Here is a 23,816-nt window from a genome sequence, read left to right as displayed (position 1 = left end):
CAAAACCTGCATCCCATTTCCATACATCACTGAGCCGCTTACCAAAACCTGGAACCCAAGCATATAGCCCACAGCACACCCAGCAGCTGCTTGGAGAAACACTTAACAGACTTGCTAATGTAACTACATTACAGGCTTCACCTGCTCTGCCCTGTGCAGGCCCTCAGGTGCTATTTGGAACGCACTAAGGACATTCGGCGCACAGACCAACTGTTTCAAAGCGGCGCCTCTCGCATTGGATTGTGGACACCATTACCATGGCCTACGAGTCCACCGGGACCCCGGTGCCTGAACACCTGGTGGCCCACTCGATTTGAGGCATTGCCACATCGTGGACCCTTTTTCAAGGCGCCCCCTTGGCAGACATTTGTGCGGCTGTAGCTTGGGCCTTGCCACTTATATTTGCCTACAGGATGGACGTGACGGGACCGGTCACAGTCCCAGGTGCTCTGATCCTGGCAGCGGAGCGTCTTCTGGGAGGTCGAGGGTGCCATCTCGCAGGGCCTGGCCGAATTGGGAATTTGCAAGAGTCCCTCCATTGCTGCTAATGTCATCCACCACCCATATGCGGTACTTGGCATCCACAACTGCCAAGAGACTATGGAGAAAGTCCCCTTGTAGTTGTAGAAAAGTGACCCAGACCTGTCAGGAGCCTGGATCACCACATGCTTACTGTCGATCGACCCAACACAATTTGGCAAGTTCCACCGCTCTGTAAAAGTCAGCAGCAATGGCCCTCCAGTCCTCCATGGTAGGGAGAGGCATGTATTCCTCCACCAAGGAGTCCCAAATGGCCCTGCTCACCTTCGCAACAATGGCGGCTACCATGCTGTGGCCAACATGGTAGCTGTTAGGCTATGGTGCGGTAGGAGTCCCCAGTCGCTATGAATCTGTTGGAATATTGAGTAACCGTAATTTTTGAAATAATATATTAGCAGATCACTGAAGTAGTTATTAATTAGATGTAAAGAAACATGTGTTAACTGTTAATAATAATGTTTTAGATATGAATGTTATATTATTGTTATATTTAGTGTGCTTCAGTTTGAAAGCATCTTATCTTACAGAATAGCTGACAATTAAAATTTATTAATTTAGAAATGGGACAGTGCACATCAATAAACATGAAGTAAATGTGCAGATCAGGCTATTATGACTTTCAACCACAATGCTTCATGACGACTCTTTTCAAAATTCTCCATTAAACATGATCTTCTTTGAAAGTCACCCATATTTTTCACTGCATCCCATTTCAATGTACATGCTTCAGACCACACGCACGATAAGCAATACATTATATCGATACTCGCAACATTTTTAAATACAAAATAATAATAATAAATACATAGACATATAATTGTTGGTTCTTTGTGTAATTTGGAGTGTGTAGGTTATGGGGCAGTGCACAGTGAGGGGACCGATGGGGAGGGTGGATGGGAGTGGGGGGTTTGGGGGTGCAGACGAAAGTGCGGATCTCATGGAATGGGGCGGGAAGGGAGCAATTAGCTCCAAACAGATACGATTTGCTATTTCTGAAAACTTTTCTTAAAAGAATGAAAGTACCAACAAATTAAATTCAAAATTTAGTGTGCAATAGGGAAAAGGTGGAGCATGTTAACGTAAAAAAACTTAAAAAAATATGCATATTATAACACTGAGTTCTGTATTATCATTTTACCTGTTTAGAAATGCCAGGAAGCACAAAGAAAATGTGCACCAGTTAAAAAAAAAAAATAAACTGTGAATGCAAGACATGCCCACACTGCCAGGCCCAGCAGCCTTATAAGACCAAGCTGAAGTTGGCCAAGGAAATTAAATATATTTCAAAAGACGAATGGATGGCCTCCAAAATTGGCCTCCAACAACGCCCACATTTTAGATTCGGTATCTCTAATGGTTAGTATGTGCAGTAATAACAATGACCTCATAGTGCTAATGTTTTACTTGCTCACCTGCCATGAAGTGGAGGAGAGCTAATGCAAAACCCTCTGCATAAGCATCATGTTTAAATGATAAGGTTCATGTTAGGATGTTTTACTGCTATGGTGTTTTATTATATTGTAATATCTCAGAAACCAATCCTTGTTACAGTATTTACCCTATTTATGAATTTTTAAGATGTATTTGACTAAATAGAATAGTTTTAACACAATTGTATACATGCCAATTGTATAGTGCTGTGACTGATAGCATTTATATGTTTGAGCTTGATAAACTTCAGGCCCTAGACGTTTTGGGGAAAAAGGTTGCTGGAAAGTTTTTTAAACTGAAATGGTCCAGACTATAAAGTCACTTAATGTAAGGCTTCTTAAAAGTAAGACTATTTCTGTGTTTTACTTTCAAAATGGAATTTAAATTTAAATGTATGTATCAAATATCTCAAGATATTTTTTCTTCCATAACCCTACAATAGTTTTACAACCTATACATATGTGACACATACTGGAATTTCATAATCAATAACTTTTTACAAATTACATAAAATACATTTCAAGCACCTATTATATATAGTAGGGTGTTTAAAGATCTAAGGTATGGTTCAGGAACCCAAGCTATGCTGTAAGATTTGCATTGTTAATTTGGAGCTAGAAATAATGTTCATCTTGTTTCTAATGTTTGTTGCTCAGTTTCATGTTTAAGGGCACAAGAGGCTGCAGGAAAGAACATGGACAACTCTGCCTCACCAGAACTCATGCACCAATTAGACACCACCCACCCAGCAGACAACACCCACTCTGCAGACACCACCCACCCAGCAGACAACACCCACCCAGCAGACAACACCCACCCAGCAGACAACACCCACTCTGCAGACTACACCCACTCTGCAGACTACACCCACTCTGCAGACAACACCCACTCTGCAGAAAGTAAAACATTATTCCTAACCAAATATCTAAATGTGAAATGTAGTGATTTACTATGGAAACAAAGTAATGTGTATTACAGCAAGGCATGGGAAATACTAGAATGCTGCCATGTTATACGTTAATATTGAGTATTATTGTTTCAATCTTCCAGAGGAATACACTTGCTATACTGGGGCTGAGTCCTTCACCTGTCAGCAAATATTAAAGGAAAGAGTGAGGAAGGTTAGTCACTCATAGAACAGGAAGTACCTGTTTATTTTATGTTTGCGTGCTGTTTAAATATTTAATATCTTAAGAGTATTTAGAAAATCGATGGTAGAAAACTATGGAGTCAGTTATACTATGTACTGTTGTAATTGTGATGGTTAACTATGTATTTCTTGTCTGCCTCTATTTGTGTCTGTCTTTCGTATTATGTGAATACAGATTACACATTACCTGCTGTAGATTGAATTATATTCAGATTCTTCTCCACTTTAGCTTTCCTTTATTTTAAGTTAAAAGTGATTGTAATGTATATGTGCACTATGTGATATGAAGTAACTGTGCTTTTCCTTTTTAATAAGGTAAGTATTCTTTAATAAAATATGTCCTGCTTTTTCCCTTTTGTTTTCCGTTACTTAACACAAATTTAAACATTTTATTTTTCCCCAGACACTTATAAATGATTCAACTCGCTGCTTATACAGAAATGCCCATATTTGGTATAAATTGAAAGCTACAGGTCTGCCCTTTTCAAGAGTATCCTTTTTAAGAGTTACCTTTTTGTGCCTATAAGAGAGAGTGTAAGAATAATCTGCTGCAGAAGGTTCGTCCCACCCACGTGCTTCGTTGAAAAGGGCGGACCCTACAGAGTTATAAAAGTGGGGATTTTACAGGGGTATTTTACTTCAGGTAAAACCTAAAAGCTGTGAAGTTATTACCAGACACTTATTATAATTCTCCAATATTTCTCCAGGAAGGTAAGTGTTTATTTATCCAATCTTCTATATACTACAACATTATCCTGAATATCAAAGAACCTAATATATTATCTGCCTAGCTGTTACATTTTGGTAATTATTATTTGTAGCTGAGCACAATTCACTGCATCCAATTACTTTTTTTTATATTTTGATTTGCATTGCACACCTGGGTCTCAATTTTATATTAATTATACAGTGTATAAACAACAAAAATACTCAACATGTAGGTAGACAAAATGGTTGTGCAACTATAAAACACCAATCTTGCATAAAAAAATGTTTAAAATGAAAAACATGAATATTTTTAACTACAACTGTTTACAACTGCAATGACCTGTGTTCTGTCAATGAAAAGTATTAATACATTTATAAATATTCAAACACTGTTAAATAAAAGTAGATACCTTTAATTTGAAACCATGTTAGATGTTGATTAATTTACATAATTATATATTCTGCATTAAACTATATTTTTCAATTATGTTTTCAGTTCATTGAATAGTAATTGAGTCAAGAGAATACTGAAGATTGAATTGAGACAGAGGTATGTACATTTTTGACTGCAACTGCATTTATTTGTTTTGAGCCTTTATTGGTGTAAGTCTTATCCTTATTTGATAAAATCATTGCATGGAGAGGGGCACCCGTTCTGATCAACCAGTTACAAAGAGGAACTGCACTCCCTCTACATACAGCTCTGAGAGTTTTGAACTTTTGAGGGTGTAACAGTGGCTTAAGTAATTTACTCAGAAATACCATGCAGCTTTAAATATGTAGTTTGAAACATTCTTAAAACACATATTTCCCCCCCTGTAACAGAGTAAGAGTACTAAGGACCAGAGTACATAAAAATGTCTGCATGTAGCAACTGCAAAAAGGCGGAGACCAGCTTTGCCCATGTGACTCCTGAAATGACGTAGTAAATCAATCACATTATAATTTAAACTTAAACAGATCGTGGAAGTTGCAAAAAGTCCCCACAAGAATCTACACGGCTGTAAATAAAAAACATTTACCAACTTCAGAACCAAACTTAATAGTGGTTAAATAAACCACCACTGGGGACAGGATTGTAGTTTTAAATGTGTGGGTGGTTTCATGGCAGCCATTATCTTCATGCTGGCAAGGTTATCCGCAAAAGTTTATTTTAATCTTGGTCTACTTATGAGTTTGACAGCACATGTTTAGATGCATGGACTCTTTTTGTATTTGTAACTTGTTTTTTTACAGTGACCACTTTTTTGGTGTAGATTGTAACAAATAGTACTTAATCTTTAAATTAAAACTGTACTTGATTAAAAAATAAGGAAAATAAATTAAAATGTTAAAAAATCTAAAAGTGTTTCAAATCTGATTTTTCTTTCAATTCTAGATAACTCTCCCAGACACTCCCATTTTACACTTTTGGGCCGTACTGATCTGAGGAATAAAATGGGGAATGGAACTTCAAATACCCATGTGGCCAATGCAACTGGGAAGCCCATCCGTATATTTTATGAAGTATCAAAGATGAAGCTTGAAGATATGGTGATTACTGTGGGGGGTGAGATTGGGGGCTCAGTCAAAAACAAAGAAGCTGAGGCATCTGCCAAGTTTACAAATGAAACCAAAATGGTCTTTAAACCAGACTCACGGATCCGGTATGTACGGATCCCAGTTAATCGTGTCTGCAACTTCTCAGATGAAAAAGAATTATTTGCCTCTGTCTTCATAGAGGATGAATGCCTACAAGAAGGGTGTATACAAACAATCTGTGTCAACTTCCACGTTCCGTCTGACAGGTCTTTCATTGTAACGAAAGACTGCAGCATTCAATTACAAAAATATGGAGCAAACGTTTGGGTTGATGACGATGGGTGTAACCATTATCCAGGGCCACCCAAGGTGTTGTAAACCTTGAAATCAGAATTGTTTTTTGTCATATTTATACATCATTAAACGCTTCTGAAATGTACATGTTTGTCTTTCTATTAATAATTGCTTGAGTTATTATTCAAACTCTTCTTCTTTGTGTATTTACCTAAGCAAAAACCACCTGCAAAAGTCAAAGCTGCATGCAGAAATTACAGGTAGCCAAGTACATGCTATACAAACAGATAGCAATGGATATACCTAGAATGATAACACTGTAAGCATAGGGCGCAGAGGGGGGCTGACGGTGTTTTATCCGGTAAGGGGGGGGTTGCCAATGTTGCCGATGAGTAACTCAACAAAATTCCAGCGAGGGCTGAGCCCCCCTTTTTAATGTTCGGAAGGGGCTGAAGCCCTTGAGCACCCACATAGTTGGCACCTATGATTCTAAGTATCTATTATAACCATCTTAAAAAATACATTGACATTATAAGATATTTTAGGCTGAACCTGCTCTCACTAGAATTACATGCACAGAGCAACACAATTTCTGGTCTGTTTTATGTGAACCCCTAGGAGCCAAACCCAGGATCCAAATCAATAAATATCTGTGCTAATATTACACTACATACCACTCAACATAATGTTATTTCTAAAATCTAGCATAAATTTGAAATTATTCCTCATGTAGTTTTTAATCACATTCAAATGCAAGATTATGCCATGCTGTACAAATGGAAAATATTATATTACAGTAAAACCCGATAAGTCTAAATAATTAAATCCTGTAAAGTGCAGGGTTGTGTCATTGTGAAGTTAATGCAAGGTTTAGCGAGACCCTTTTTGAGGATGGGAGCCAATCGTCAGACGTGTTATATCTGAAATTGTGTTATCATGGGGGCATTATCACAGGGTTTTACTGTCTTTTAGACAGGTATATAGCCTAATTTTAGCACATATTATATATAATTATTATTTGTTTTATCCATCTCTCTACCTGAATTGTTAGGGCTTAACTGCATTGGAGAAACATGAAAGACTTTTTTCTGTGGTCTAACAACAAAGATACCTGATCATATTTCATGTAATTCATGTGTGAACCTGTTTTGTACATGTTAATGATAGTTTAAAATGAATGTTGAAAAATGTACATTAGAAGAACATAAACACAACAGAAATGCAAAAAGTATGGTTGTTAATGCCAGTATTCATTTTATGCAAAATATAAATCTATGAAACATCATATTTTACTTCACGACGCAGATCTTACAGCCACTCACCTGTTTGCAGAACATTTCCAAATCGCAGTATTATTGCAGTTTTTCTCTTCTCTTTATGTCTACCCTTTAGTGATTGAAATGTAAAGATAACATTGGGTTATCTTTGTTATCTGAAATGAAGAAATAGTTCCCACAACTTACCAAGGACACTTTAGTGGGGTTATACGGCTTGGCGAAGAGGGCATTTCTCCTGTATGCAGTATACTTAGGCTATAGCAAAGGGCACGCCAAGTGACTAACTGCACATGGCAGCTTTAAAATAGGGCTTTTCAAGTGTTTCAGTGTGGAAAGGCAATACCCCATAACCCTTTGGGGAACCGTTTCTTCATTTCAGATGGTTGGATCTGCAACCCAGAATTGTATTATTGTAGACTTACTGGGTTGAATGGGTTGAATGCATTATTCTTATGGAGCTCATTTCCATTAAATGGTCACTCAGAGTAGTTTCTTGATCATTTAAATTCACAACCAGCTACTTCTATTGTTATACATATAACCCTTGACAAAAGGGATTCACTCAACTCAGTAGTACAATGGTCAATGAACAAATGTAACTCCATTATCCTTACACCTTGAAGAAGGTGTTCAGCACCTACCACCACATCAACAATGTCTCTAAGGAGAACAAGGGGGGCCACAGGTGGATCATCCCTGAAGGAGCACAGCCGCTAGATGCTTGCCTATCTGTCAGAAGACAGGATCCAGTTGTTGGAGACCTGCCTCAGACTGTTCAAGCAGAGCTTGACTTTACAACTGGTCCAATTTCAAATACTGTTGGGGCTGATGCCTTCCCCTCAAACTCATGCGAATGTGTCCTCTACAAAGCTGGGTAAATGTCTATAAGCTGCACCGAGCAAGACACAGACACTGCCGACTGACCGTGACTCTAGCGTGGGCACTGGTCTGGTGGCAGGACTACAGCAATTTATGCCTTTGATCCCCACTTTGGCTCACAGAAGGGAAGTCATCACCACAGACGTGCCAGTTGGGGAGCTGTCTGGAATGGGATTGCAAGGGACGTGGATTGGCTTCTGGCCAGCAGCTCACATTATTAATTTATATTATTTATTTCTTAGCAGATGCCCTTATCAAGGGCATCTTACCCAATAAAAGAGCAATACAAAGTGCAACAATACAGTACAGTTCAAAGCATAATGCAAATTCCAATTTACACAAGTATATAGGAAATATACAGTCAACAATATAAGTCCAACTTCATAGATTGTAAAAGCTAATAAGCGTAGACAAGATGTGAAGTCAAAGTTAAGAGCTAAGGGAAAGGGGGCATGGGGGAATTCAAATAAACAAAAGAGTACTAGTAATGCAAAGCAAGAAGTATGACAAAACATTGTATAAGTGCAATTTTACAGGAGAATATTCAACTAAATTACAAGTACTGTCTGAAAAGATGCATCTTGAGTAATTGCTGGAAGGAGGTCAGGGACTCAGCTGTCTTGACTTCAATGGGAAGGTCGTTCCACCACTTAGGGGTCAGGGATGAAAAGGTGCGGCTCTGGAGGAAGGGGAGTGGAAAGGAGGTAGAGTTAGTCTTCTTGCGCAGGAAGACCGCAGCAGTCTGGAGGGGATGTATGGAGAGATGAGGGTCTGCAGGTAGCTCGGTGCAGTCTGCTCCAGACAATGGTAGGTGAGGGTCAATGTGGAGCCAGTGGAGGGAGCAGAGCAGTGGAGTAACATGTGCAAATCTGGGCAGAGAGAATACCAGATGAGCCGCAGAGTTCTGGATGAGCTGGAGCGGCGGGTAGTAGTTGCAGGTAAGCCAGCCAAGAGGGAGTTGCAGTAGTCCAGGCGGTAGAGGACCAGGGACTGGACAAGCAGCTGAGTAGAGTAGTCTGTGAGGAAGGGACGGATTCGGTGTACGTTGCTCAGGAAGTATTGGCAGGTGCATGTCAGCATGGTAAAGTGCTGTGATGTGACTACTAGGTTTTTAGCGGAAGAACAGGGAGAGAGTGTTATAGATTCCAAGGGGATTGAGATGGAGTGATTAGCAGAAGGTGAGGAAAATGGGGGGAAAAAGAGGAGATCCGATTTGGAGAGGTTGAGTTTGAGGTGGTGCAAGTGCATCCAGGCGGAGATAGCAGACAAACAGGAAGAGATGTGAGAGGGGATGAAAGTGTCAGAGGAGGGAGAAGACAGGAAGATCTGGGCATCATCTGTGTAGAAATGGTAGGAGAAACCATGAGATGCGATGAGGGGGCCCAGGGAGTGAGTGTAGTGAGAGAACAGGAGTGGGCCCAGGACAGAGCGTTGGGGAACGCCTGTGAGAAGAGGTATGGGGGGTGGATGAGGAACCTCGCCATGTCACTTGATAGGTCCGGTCACTGAGGTAGGAGGAGAACCAGGTGAGAGCAGTCTCAGAGATTCCAAGGTCAACGAGGCAGGAGAGGAGGATGGATTGATCGACATGCTGCAGAGAGATCGAGGAGAATGAGGACTGAGGAGTGGGAGGCCGCCTGAGCACAGCTGAGGGAGTCAGTGACTGCCAGGAGAGCCGTCTCAGCGGAGTGAGCTGTGCGGAAGCCGGAGTGCAGAGGATCCTGGAGTGAGTGATCTGACAGTGGACCGCCCGCTGAAGGGTCTTTGAGAGGAAGGGGAGTAGGGAGACATGGCGGTAGTTCTGAGGAGAGGTGGGGGGCGAAGAGGCAGGAGAAGGTGGAGTAGAGTTTGCAGGGGTTGTTGACAGTTGATTCAAAGAGTGATTGAAAGTAAAACTTCTTGGCTGAGGTGAGTGAAGAGGAGATTGTAGACAGTAGAGAGCGGTAGAGTTCGAGGGCAGCTGGGAGTTTGGACCTCTTCCACTTCTAGCATACAGACTGGATCGGGTTGAGCACAGAATGGAAGAGATCCAAGGCTGTGCTCATAGTGAAGAGACACAGAGTAAATCTATAGCCACTCGGACAGTTTGTCTCTGGACTTACCAGCACAGCACACTGCTGCTCGTCTCTGGCTCTGGCAGCGGCTCAGCCCTGGCGCCGGGTGCTCACAGTCCCACAGGTGGAGCTCGCTGCCCCTGCAGTTCACCTCGTCCAGCCGCACAGTGCTGTTCCCCTCCCCCCATGGCACCTCTCCTACAGCGCTCTCTGCCTCCCCACAGCCCAGCTGTCTGCACACCACCTGGGTGTCCCTCAGGTCCCAGGAGTCAGTGCACACCGACCCCCAGGTGCCCCTGAACAGCACCTCCACCCGACCAGAGCAGTTACTGGGGCCCCTGGAGAGCTGCAGCCTGTCTGTCTCTGCAGGGGGATCAGGGACAGAGAGACAGAATAATAACATCATTTTCTTTCAACATACAGAGTACGGATAAAGAAGGCTAATGCAAAACTGAATACACGTACCTGGGCAGTGGTCCTGATTGGGGTCTTCTGAACAAGGCAGTGGGTTTAACTTTTTTGCCTATTTAGAAGAGGTGTTATTACAATGTTATTACAGCAAATTGTAGAAAATCAAGGAAAAGCATCCTTTTAAGTATGTACCTATGGTATTACTCTGATGATTGCTCTAAGCTATGCATTACACAGAGTGCTGCCCCATGAACACAAATGTGTTCAAAATTTGACCCAATTTATTGCAATGTATTCCTACAAGAAGAAGAATGTTGAGTGTTTAATTTTATGTGATACTAAATTAGTGGTTTACTTGTCTCTCTGTCTGGCTCTTCCTATTAGTTAGTTAGTAAATACATGTTTAGTTACATAAGAAGCACAACAGCAATAAAATATTAAAAACACTGAACCTATGCAAATGATTTCAGCTACATCTCTGTCGTTACAGTTGCTGTCGTCTCCCCACGGTGAGGAGGGACACTGCCACAGAGATGTGTGATGCCTTGTACATTCAATGTTATTCAGCCATTTCAGACCCGGGACATTGTCAGCGTTATCTAAGGAAACACTATCTCCACAGCTGAGCTGCTGACATATGAGTGTGGCAGCGTGGCCCCCCATGCGGTTGGAGCAGATGCTGCCCTGGGTGCCGTTATAGAGACCTCCACTCGTCCAGCACATTCAAACTGCTCACTCACTAGCCTGAGCTGCTTGAACTTATTTTCATTTTGTAAGAGTAGCCCTCGTACCCGAGCACATGATGGCCACGTCCTCTTTGTGCCTGCAGTCGTGCCCAGGGTCTGGCAGGACAGTCCTACAGAGACGACTCGTTCCCCTCCCAGCGCACCTCGTCCAGCCAGATGGGCCCCTCTCCCTGGCCGAAGGAGTCTGGCACTGTGGCGGTGAGCGCCATCCCACACTGGAGCTGCCAGCACACCACCTGAGCGTCAGTCAGGTCCCAGGAGTCTTCGCACACCGTCCCCCAGGAGCCTCTGTGATACAACTCCAGCCTGCCAGTACAGGGGCCCTCTCCCCCGCCAGCTGGAGAGCCATGTGCTCTGCAGGACAGGAAACACAGCAAACTACATCAGCCATCTGCACCTATTCTCATATTCCTAGAACACATCTATAAGGAGTTTGTTTTAACATAACTGGAGGATAACACCACACAAGCATAGCCAGGCTAATGGCTCTATTTAATCAAATATACCACTAGGCCAGAGTTAACAAGAGTTATTAAGTAACAGAGGAGCATTATCAGAACAAACTTTCTTCATATGGCAGAATTATGATCTATTTTAATAAAAAAGATTAGTGATTGACTTTTCTTCTCTATTTAACTTCATATAGCTGTTCAATACTGTTGGTTCAACGAATGTTGACTATGCTTGCTCAAAAGTTCACGTGGTTAAAAGTTACTGTGTTCCTGATACAGGCCATGATACTCTTCTGAAGACAGACAGACTCACTCTCACACAGCACTCCCACGTCACTCCCAGAGCCGCAGGTCTCTGTCTGGGGGCGGCTGCAGTTCTGCAGGTGAGTCTCGTTCCCGGAGCAGCGGAGCCCCGTGAGACACACCTCAGAGCGGCCCGGCCCGTAGCGAGAGGAGCTGGTGGTCTGTACGGCGGCGCCACAGTCCAGCTGTCTGCAGAGCACCGAGGCCACAGCGCCGACCCCAGACTGGCCCTGCAGCCGCCCCCAGGAGCCGCTGTAGAACACCTCCACCCGGCCCTCACAGCGGCTCTCTCCGCCCAGCAGCCTGACGGACCCCACCGCTCCTGAACAACACAGAGCAAAGGCCAAACCACAAGTGTCAATTCTCACATGAGTCTGTTCATCTACAGTGAGGGGAAAAAAGTATTTGATCCCCTTCTGATTTTGTACGTTTGCCCACTGACAAAGAAATGATCAGTCTATAATTTTAATAGTAGGTGTATTTTAACAGTGAGAGACAGAATAACAACAAAAAAATCCAGAAAAACGCATTTCAAAAAAGTTATAAATTGATTTGCATGTTAATGAGGGAAATAAGTATTTGACCCCTTTGACGATTTGACGATTCACCTCCAATAGCCCTCTGCAAACCCCCCCAGAGAGCCGCACTGTGTCTCCTAATGGAAAGAAATGTCACATTACACTTTTTATTCTTTCTAACAAATACATCCATTTATTAACTCATTTTGTGTCAAGGTTTCTTTGATTATGTGTACCATGTGTTCCATATTTGTTTGTATTAATTTCTGTTAACATTCTGTCAGTGGACAGAGCTGCAATTATCAATATAATCATTCCAATAGAGTAATTGTGGTCAGGCATATAAGAACTGGTTACATTTGTTAGTGCTCTGATTACACTCAATACATTATTCCCCTTAGAAGCTGATCTATATGATACACGTGAACTCATTATTATTTTTTTAAGAGGATAATGTCATATTTCTAAATGAGGAAACATCCACACAAGCCTCATTACACAATATTACATGCATAACCAACACAACATAAAAATATAAAATTCAGTGCAATTAGTACATTAATGGTAAACATTACTAATTGTTTACATTAAAACATGCATTAGAAACTTTTCTAAAGCGTTCATGTCTTTTCTTCGCCCACTAGCCTTTTGGGGGCCATAAGCAGGATTTGATTTGGGTCCCCCACTCATCTTTTTTTCCTGATCCCATTTTTTACAATAACATAGGTTTAGTGTTTACAAATGTTTGCCCCAGGCTCAGTCATAATCAGCAGCACGACATCATGTGTCTGAAGTCTGTCAGTCAACAAAGGTCCTGGCCATGGGCTGGGGGGCGACATAGATTTCAAGGAGGGGCGGGGCGTGGGTTTGGGGTGTGTGGTTTGCGCGTAGTTTCCGAGCGGGATCGTATTCGTCATCATTCCAATCAGATGGGACGCTATCAATATTGGGCGGCTAATTTCATATCCCAAACAAGACCTACTTGTTAATATAGAATGCAAAAATGTCAACCCTTGTTCCAAATCACTTTTGATATCAGAAATAAACATGTTGCAAACAGAGCTTAACTCACATTAATGTCAAATAGTATATTGTACTGAGCCCACGGTAATGTTTTCATTTTATACTGTATGTCAGGTAGTCAGTTCTTACACAAACAGTGGCGTCCGCAACAACATCGAGTGGGGAAGCAGATTTGCAAACCCTCGCTCGTTTTTAAAAATGTCTTTTTTTTTTCAAGTACTCGTTGAAAAAGGATTTGTAAACAAATCGACTATGATGTCTCCATTTTCAGACTACATATTTACATTTTTTATGTAAAATAACATTTAAAATAATTATGTTGTGAAGGTAGCCTATTTGTATTTTTAATATCAAGCAAAATGGTTGACAGTTAGTGAACAATGTTAATGTTGGTGGCAGCTGCCACCCCAATCTCCCCATGCTAATATATATATTACATTATATTACATTTAATTCAAAAATATTAATATTATTATTGGCAGTATTTAAACTACAATGTTATAATAATTTATGGTGGCATTGGGTCACACCGTCCCTCCAATTTCACATCGAATAACTCACTGACAAAGATGATCACACTTTTCTAAAGGAAGGTGCAATGTATTTTCTCAACCATGGGGTGGCAACAGCAAGCTCAGCAAGCTCTCAACACGACTTCCTACATACGGGTTAGACTCTATGGTAAAAATCTGAGAGAGAATGGTCTAATACAGGGGTGTCAAACTCATATTAGGTAGTGGGCGGGATTTGTTCATGTGGGCCTGATAATTTTTTGCTAAAATCAATTTGACTCTACACATGGATATTTAGGCTGCTTGCGGATGTATTATTTGAAATAATTCAAGAAGGCCTACAGATACCTTTCAATGCATTGTTTGGCACATGAAAATAACACACAATGTATTATTACATAAAGCAAAGGAGAGAACTGCAACAAATACATGTTGAACAGAAAGCATTTTCCTATGCAACATTGACAAGATTACAAGTAGAAGAGAGTGCAACAAATAGCCAAGCATAAGTGCCATAGAAAGCATGTTTTCTATTAATGTTAACTATTAATAATTACATATTGTGTTTGAATATCTGTGTTATTAATTAATTATACATTTGAAAGAATGCAGGTTATAGTTATAAAACACCAAATGTCTGTCCAGAATAGCTGTACCAATCAATCAGGAATTGCATGTTGGCAAATGAAAACAATGATGTGTAACAAAATTGCCTATTATAAGTGTCACAGAAAGCATTTCATACAACTATTAACAACAATAATTACATAGTATATGAACATGACTGATTCAGGGCATCAGTGAAACTGGCAATGACAAATCACTCGTGGGTTTGTGCCACTGCTCTGAAAACACTGTGAGTGAAACACAGGTCCAAATGGCACCGAGTGCTTTTACTCCACTGATCAATACGCGATGCTACTGCAGTACAGAGAGCAATAGCGCAGCACATCCAGCACAATAATGATTCATGGACATTATCAGCAGAGCAGCATTTATTGCGATGCTATATATTCGTGGAGTAAAAGTGTCACCTGGAGAGGCTGTCAAAATGCAGTGTGAGGGACGAGCTCCTGCAGGGAAAGTGCAGAAATGTGTCCTGTACTGTCAGGTATGCAGCCTAAATATATAGTAAATAGTTTATTGAAATACAAAGCTACAGTGAATACACGCACTGTATGTTGAAAACAAAGTTTGCACGGTGTTGAAAATGTTTACTTTACCTAATTTGCACTGACTTTCACTATAAAATAAGCACATCCTTGTATCCCTGTATAAGTTTTGCTTGAGTGCTTTGAATAAGTAAAACTGTAATTTGAGTAGAACAAATATTTAGTGTAGGAAAAGTGATCTCCATTACTGGCCCTTTGCTTTCACTGGATAAAGTGCATGTTGCAGTAGAAAGCCTGTAAAATCTTCCCATAATTTACAAACAAGGTTGATGAAGAACTTGCTCAAGCCATTCTCACTAACCAGCAAGTAACAGTATCACCAACAGCCTCTTTTCCATGATGGAAACGCATCTGCATTGAGAAATGAGGAAATATGTGTTAAATCACTTAATATCACAGGACAGGAATGAAGAAGTGATAGTATAAGTATAAGTATAAGATTTATTGGAAGTCTAATTATAGCTTTAATATAAATCTCAAAATCAAATGATTGCCAAAGTGACAGATATCAAACAATTGTATACACACACACAAACACACACACACACACACACACACATGTATATATGCATACATAGCCACATATCTGCACATATACATGTACAGAAACATACAAACATACAGATATGAGTATCAGCATCTCTCTCTCTCTCTCTCTCTCTCTCTCTATATATATATATATATATATATATATATATATATATATATATATATATATATGATGAATGGATGATTGAAAGCAAATTAAATACTTTGAAGAGAAATGTTGAAATAGAGTCCACATTTCTGTTGATGAAAATACAAGGAAAACGCATATTTCCACAATATTAATTACAATTCTAATATCCTTAAATTAAATCAATTTCAATTAACACTTGAAAAAAAACAATAAATATACAAGGCCTTGCAAGAAAGTTCAGTCCCTCTCACACTTTTCACATTTTGTCATCCATGACACTTTGAAGTAGGGATACATTTGTGTTACAAACAAAATCTACTCCACACATTCAAAGTAAAAATAAAGAAGTAAATAGATAATTCATATGAAATAAAACATCAAATATTTATGATTATATAAGTATTCAAACCTGTGCTTTGCTGTGGCAAAGTTAAATTATTTCAGGTGCACAAAATGACCTTAACGAGCCACACAATTAGTTGAATGGCCTCCTGTCAGTGAGGTTCCTTGGTCAGGAACATTTTTGTTACCTGCGTGTATTACCTTGCACTTGTCCACATTGAATTTCATTTGCCAGGTGTCGGCCCACAACTGAATATTATCTAAGTCCCTCTGAATAGCCTGTGCTGCCAAGATTGTATCTGCTGAGCCCCTATTTTAGTATAATCTGCAAATTTGACAAGTTTGCTAACTATCCCAGAGTCCAGATCATTAATATATATTAGAAAAAGCAAAGGCCCTAGTACTGATCCCTGTGGAACTCCACTAACAACCTCACTCCAGATAGAAGTGACTCCTCTAATTGACACCCTCTGTTTCCTAAACATCAACCAGTTCATAATCCATCTACTTAAATTACCCTGAATGCCTACAGCTTCCAATTTGAGGATCAGTCTTTGGTGTGGAACCTTATCAAAAGCTTTTTGGAAATCTAAGTATATCATATCATATGCTTTCACCTGATCTACAGCTGCAGTTGCATGTTCAACATTTTTTAATAAATTAGTAAGACATGATCTGCTTCGTCTAAACCCATGTTGACTATCTTCAAGAATATGGTTTTCATTGAGATGTTCCTCTATTTTCTGTCTAATCATTTTTTCCAACATTTTACAGGTGATGCAGGTGAGACTGATTGGTCTGTAATTTCCTGGCTCAGTTTTGTCCCCTTTCTTGTGGATTGGTCTGACATTTGCTGTCTTCCAGTCAGTTGGCACATCCCCTGTTCTAAGTGTCATTTGGAATAATCGAGTTAGTGGCCTTTGAATAATTTCCCTCATTTCTTTAAGTACTGTTGGAAATATCCCATCTGGCCCAGGTGATTTGTTTGTTTTTAATTTTGCTAGTCCCTTTAGTACCTCCTCCTCATTTATCCTGATCTCTCTTAGGGTTTGACTGGACTGATTGTCAACCTGTGGCATGTCATCTGTTTTTTCTTTTGTAAAAATACTCATTTAGAATATTTGCCACATCTTGTTCGTTTTCCAAATACCTCCATTTTTGCCCTTTATCTGTTTCACCTCCTCCTTTATTGACCGCTTGCTGTTGTAATATTGAAAAAAGCTCTTTGCATTGGTTTTAGCTCCAAGAGCTATGTTTCTTTCTATTTCCCTCTTTGCTTTCCTGATCCCTTTCTTAAGATCTCTTTGCAGCTCAACATATTCTATGTATTTTGTTTTGTCACCATCCCTTTTGAAAGGCCTGTACATGTGCTTTCTTGAGCAGGGGGACCTTGCGGGCTCTGCAGGATTTCATTCCTTCATGGCGTAGTGTGTTACCAATTGTTTTCTTGGTGACTATGGTCCCAGCTGCCTTGAGATCATTAACAATATCCTCCTGTGTAGTTCTGGGCTGATTCCTCACCGTTCTCATGATCATTGAAACTCCACGAGGTGAGATCTTGCATGGAGCCCCAGACCGAGGGAGACTGACAGTTATTTTGTGTTTCTTCCATTTGCGAGAGTGCTCCTAATCTCAGCTCGTTACCTGTATAAAAGACACCTGGGAGCCAGAAATCATGCTGATTGATAGGGGATCAAATACTTATTTCACTCATTAACATGCAAATCAATTTATAACTTTTTTGAAATGTGTTTTTCTGGATTTTTTTGTTGTTAATCTGTCTCTCACTGTTAAAATACACCTACCATTAAAATTATAGACTGATCATTTCTTTGTCAGTGGGCAAACGTACAAAATCAGCAGGGGATCAAATAATTTTTTCCCTCACTGTACCATCTTTTTCTTAAATTTCAATGGTAAATCAAATTGGGACAAAACAGTAGAATTATCTGAGTGTTCATTGGCAATAACTTCCTTAATCGTGTGCGGCACTTTTGAACATGTCTAATCGTGTGCTGCACTCATGATCGTGTGTTCATGTTTATAACTGTGTTGATGTATTGACTGTATTTAGTGACTATTTCATTAACCAGGTTTGTGTCTATGTAGGAATAATGTTAAGTGCTCTGCTTTTAAAATGAAAGGTCTTATTTAAATATAGTTGATGATGAAATATGAATAATAGGTATAATTTGAAAATCAATTTAAGTACAATCTTACAAAAAGTGATTTCCATTACATTATTTTTAAAAAGATATAGACTTAAAAATTAAAATTGTGTGTGCTTGCCAAATTTGTGAGAGTAATACATAATTCTGTATTAGTATTGTTGTTTATTTATTATTATTAGTAGTAGTACTAGTAGTATATGAAGCACAAAATCACTATTGACAGCAATAAACGAGATATTTTTTTGAGGGGGGTCGCCATCCCCAAATCTCACTTAGGGCAGCAAAAGTGCCAGAGCTGGCCCTACACACACTCTCACACACACACATGCTTTTGAGGAAAAGACATAAATGAGGAGCTGGGACTCTATTAAAGGATGGCTTTGGGCCCCGGCTCACTTACTAAATATACTGGCAATAAATAAAAACTAACAAATCACCTGTTTTGGTATGGGTTTGAAAACAAATGGTTCAGGTTCTCATTTCCATGTTCGTTCTTTCGTATTGCCTCCCTGCAGGACATTGTCATGGCAACTTCTGCTGTTATTTCCATGTTACGCCCAAATGTTGCTGCTCCTCTCAATGTGCTGCAGATACACACAGCAGCAGGACAGAAACCCCTGGAGACAGCAGTGAGACGGGCGACAGACACTGTGCTGCACAGGTAAAGAGCTCACATCTATGTCTTTAGGGTCCAGACAGAATTCAGGGCCGATATATCAGGGTCTCGAGGCTTCTGGTGGGATTTCTCTGTGTCTGTCTCGTTTTGCCAACATTTTTGTAGATTTTTCATTCTTTTTCCTTCTTGTGGCGTCTACAGTAGAGCAATTGTTTGGAGCAGAGATCAAGCCGCATCATCACAATATGGGTATTATTGATAGAATCCACAATTTTATCGATTGCTTTGCTTTCGTCCCTTGCTTAATTGAATATTCATACGTCGGTGTCATAAAAATGTCAGGCCATCCTAATGGCGTGTGTGCGGCTGGTCAGAGCCCCTCCCCCCACTCAAATTCCTGCTGACTCAGGCGTACCAGTGAGAGCATAGTGATGGACCCCCATGTCAAACGTCTGGTCCCCTGACTTGGGAAGTCTGTACAGTGTTGTTGTGGTTATTGTCTCGCTGCTTTACATCGACCTGACTTTGCAAAGCATTTCTGAAATGATTAGACTGTTAGAGGAAAAGATAAAAGAAAAAAACGAATGGGTTGACTATAGACAAAACCCATAATGTGGGCATTGTGAGTTTCTAGTATAAAGTACAGGTTGGGAAAAAAGTATTTGATCCCCTGCTGATTTTGTACGTTAGCCCACTGACAAAGAAATGATCAGAGTATAATTTTAATGGTAGGTGTATTTGAACAGTGAGAGACAGAATAACAACAAAAAAATCCAGAAAAACGCATTTCAAAAAAGAATATTGAATAAATTGATGTGCATGTTAATGAGGGAAATAAGTATTTGACCCCTTCGACTTAGTACTTGGTGGCAAAACCCTTGTTGGCAATCACAGAGGTCAGACGTTTCTTGTAGTTGGCCACCAGTTTTGCACACATCTCAGGAGGGATTTTGTCCCACTCCTCTTTGCAGATCCTCTCCAAGTCATTAAGGTTTCGAGGCTGACGTTTGGCAACTCGAACCTTCAGCTCCCTCCACAGATTTTCTATGGGATTAAGGTCTGGAGACTGGCTAGGCCACTCCAGGACCTTAATGTGCTTCTTCTTGAGCCACTCCTTTGTTGCCTTGGCTGTGTGTTTTGGGTCATTGTCATGCTGGAATACCCATCCACGACCCATTTTCAATGCCCTGGCTGAGGGAAGGAGGTTCTCACCCAAGATTTGAGGGTACATGGCCCCATCCATCGTCCCTTTGATGCGGTGCAGTTGTCCTGTCCCCTTAGCAGAAAAACACCCCCAAAGCATAATGTTTCCACCTCCATGTTTGACGATGGGGATGGTGTTCTTGGGGTCATTCCTCCTCCTCCAAACACGGCGAGTTGAGTTGATGCCAAAGAGCTCGATTTTGGTCTCATCTGACCACAACACTTTCACCCAGTTCTCATCTGAATCATTCAGATGTTGGCAAACTTCAGACGGGCCTGTACATGTGCTTTCTTGAGCAGGGGGACCTTGCGGGCGCTGCAGAATTTCAGTCCTTCACGGCATAGTGTGTTACCAATTGTTTTCTTGGTGACTATGGTCCCAGCTGCCTTGAGATCATTAACAAGATCCTCCCGTGTAGTTCTGGGCTGATTCCTCACCGTTCTCATGATCATTGAAACTCCACGAGGTGAGATCTTGCATGGAGCCCCAGATCGAGGGAGACTGACAGTTATTTTGTGTTTCTTCCATTTGCGAATAATCGCACCAACTGTTGTCACATTCTCACCAAGCTGCTTGGCGATGGTCTTGTAGCCCATTCCAGCCTTGTGTAGGTCTACAATCTTGTTCCTGACATCCTTGGACAGCTCTTTGGTCTTGGCCATGGTGGAGAGTTTGGAATCTGATTGATTGATTGCTTCTGTGGACAGGTGTCTTTTATACAGGTAACGAGCTGAGATTAGGAGCACTCCCTTTAAGAGAGTGCTCCTAATCTCAGCTCGTTACCTGTATAAAAGACACCTGGGAGCCAGAAATCTTGCTGATTGATAGGGGATCAAATACTTATTTCACTCATTAACATGCAAATCAATGTATAACTTTTTTGAAATGCGTTTTTTCTGGATTTTTTTGGTGTTATTCTGTCTCTCACTGTTAAAATACACCTACCATTAAAATTATAGACTGATCATTTCTTTGTCAGTGGGCAAACGTACAAAATCAGCAGGGGATCAAATACTTTTTTCCCTCACTGTAGGTAGACATTGAATACTCCTTATATAGATATTTAGATATATAATACACATACCTATATGTTTTTTTAATCCTATTTTTCTTTTTTTATATTAAGTGTGCATTACAGCCCTGTAGCCATATGCTACATGTAATATTTATATATATATATTTGCTTGTTGATCTTCTTGTGAAATAATACAGTGTAATATTCTGTTAAGATGCTGCCTGTTAATTGAGTAATCACTATTAATTTCTGAGTGGTCTTTTCACAATTATTGTATCACTTTACCAGGTGTATTTTTGATAAAAGGATTATATATTTATCTCTTTCTCTCTTTCTCCCCCTCTATAGTGTTTTTTTTATGTTGTTGTTGAAATGGCAAAAATGATGGCGTCCTCCATTCTGCTGGCAGGTGAGGTTATATTGAGCGTGTGCTTCTGAGGAGGGAAGCACATTGTCCAGTTGTGTTTTCATAAATGGTCTTAACCAAATCTGGATAATTTCAAAGGACTCTGTAATATATTCTACACAGACACGCCTATGCCTCTTAGTAGTACATACTTAATAGTCTATTGGCAACTATGTACACAACGGACATTCCCCCATAGTCAGCAGCATCCATCAGAGTCCCAGGCAGTCCCAGCATGCTCCTTGCCCCAATTATGTCTGGTGCAGATTTCCTGTAGTGCTGTACTATCAGGAGGTGATGCTACAAAATATAATATATTGTTTGTGTCAATGCAAAAATTATATATATAATGCAAATTTGTAAATTCATGCAAAGATTTATTGTTTCTGTTACTTAAATTCAGCTGCTCTCACCTTTACTCATATGGACTCGATAAAGATGTTCTTGAGTGTTTGAGTGAACCATCAAGAAATTGCAGATATTTTACTTTGTTTGTTTAATCATTGTTCCTTTAGTTCTCTGTGCAGTTGCTTCCTACCCCATATACCACTTAGTGAGAAGCCCTCAGTCTTGGCATGACGCCCAGCATTACTGCAGAGAGATCTACACAGACCTGGCCACCGTGGACAAGGAAGAAACTGCAAAGCAAATCTTGAATCTGTTTAGTCTGTCTACTGATTCGAATGCTTGGATTGGGCTGTCCTGGAAGGGGCAAAACTGGCTGTGGTCCAATGGAGAGAAGGTGACCTACTACAACTGGAGAAGAAAATCATTCTGCACTCTGGTTAATAATGAAGGATTATGGATAGATCAACTGTGCTTTCAACAATACTACTTCATGTGCTACACAGGTAAAGTAACAAATGTACCTTCCCAACAGCAAACAGCGTGTGATAATTCTTAGCACAGACCACGAATGAGGTCTCCTGTGATAATGGAGCAATTCCTGTAGCTTGGCCTAGTTATGAGGCACACGCAGAGGTAATAGTCTTGTAGGAAAACAGTACTATTCCTTTATGATTGGGGGGAGTCACATTTCAATATGGTATTCACAAATTATGTCAAGTTAAGCCATTGTTGTTTGTGCTCTTGTGCATATCTCAGCATTAGGTAAAACACATGCTCTCCTTAAGTCCATTTGCACGCAAAACAATCTATGTTAAACATTGGGAACAGCTAAAAATGTTTAGAGATAGCACACAAATTACTGACAGTCTGTTTGGCCTACCGCTTGATCTGTTTTCAGTGGACAGTAACGGAAACAAGACGTATACATTGATCAAGCAGGCAAAAAGCTGGGCTGCAGCTCGAGAATTCTGCAGGCAGAACTACAATGACCTGGCCTGCATAGAGAGCCAGAGCGAGAATGAAGAAGTGATGAAGAGCGGGCAGGGCACAGACTTCTGGATAGGCCTGTTCAACGACCCCTGGAAGTGGTCCAATGGGAGCGTATCAGCGTTCCGGGACTGGAACAACATGGAACCAAACAACTGGGGGGAAGTAGAAAATTGTGTGGTTCTGTACAGAGGTGGATGGGTGGATGTCTCATGTTCTCTAGATTACGAGGTCCTGTGCTGTGAAGGTGAGTGACCCCTGCAGTGCCTGTGATTTTGGTTTTGGGCAGGAGAATGTGCTATCTGTGCTCAGAGTCACTTTTGTTATCTTGTATTACAGTTGGTGGATACAATAATGCCTCAGGAAGTTGCCAGAGAACAGGACAGGTGAAGATCATGTCTGAAGGGCAAGCGCTCTGCAGGAACCAGTATGGCTCCGACCTGCCCACTATTTACAATTACCAGCAGGCTGTGCAGATGAAGGCTCAATATTTGTCTTCTCGGTTCCTCTGGATTGGGCTATACCGTGATAGAGAGAACTGGCAGTGGGTCAATGGAGAGACGGTTCTCTACTCCAACTGGAAGACATCTCACTTCTGTGCCTCAGCTGATTCAGAGGGATACTGGCAGGATAGAGACTGTAATGACCAGCTACCATTCATGTGTTACAAGGGTAAGAGCAAAGTGCCTCTGCCATCCTCGATTACTGTCTAGGCGGAACTGACTTTTTCCACCTGCTTTTTGGTTTCTTTTAACAGAATACAGCAATGGCACCTGGACATACACACTGCTTCAGACCAGGAAAACCTGGGCTGCAGCTCAAGGACACTGCAGGCAGCTTTACACTGACCTGGCCTCCATACAGAACCAGAGCGAGAATGAAGCAGTGATGGAGAGCGGGCTGGGCAGAGCCTTCTGGATAGGCCTGTTCAACGACCCTTGGAAGTGGTCTGATGGAAGCGAGTCGTTATTTCGAGACTGGAACGCGCCACAATCAGTCTTATATGAGTGTGCAGCTGTATCTTCCACTTCAAATGGCAAATGGTTGTATTTGCCCT

General features: G+C 40.8%; 1 long non-coding RNA gene and 1 pseudogene across 1 annotated transcript; one reads left to right on the top strand and one right to left on the bottom strand.

The window, feature by feature from the left end:
* Window positions 1–3,523: 3,523 nt before the first annotated feature.
* Window positions 3,524–5,789, top strand: LOC136768735 (uncharacterized). Its single transcript, XR_010822020.1, has 3 exons — window positions 3,524–3,832; window positions 4,326–4,379; window positions 5,208–5,789. It is a non-coding gene; the product is annotated as an uncharacterized LOC136768735 (long non-coding RNA).
* A 3,496-nt stretch (window positions 5,790–9,285) lies between these two features.
* Window positions 9,286–19,242, bottom strand: LOC136767276 (scavenger receptor cysteine-rich type 1 protein M130-like; annotated as a pseudogene).
* Window positions 19,243–23,816: the final 4,574 nt, after the last annotated feature.

This window comes from Amia ocellicauda, chromosome 14, assembly GCF_036373705.1.
Source record: "Amia ocellicauda isolate fAmiCal2 chromosome 14, fAmiCal2.hap1, whole genome shotgun sequence".
NCBI classification, from domain to species: domain Eukaryota; kingdom Metazoa; phylum Chordata; class Actinopteri; order Amiiformes; family Amiidae; genus Amia; species Amia ocellicauda.
The sequence above is the reverse complement of the archived record's forward strand: the minus strand, read 5'-3'. Positions and strand labels throughout refer to the sequence as shown.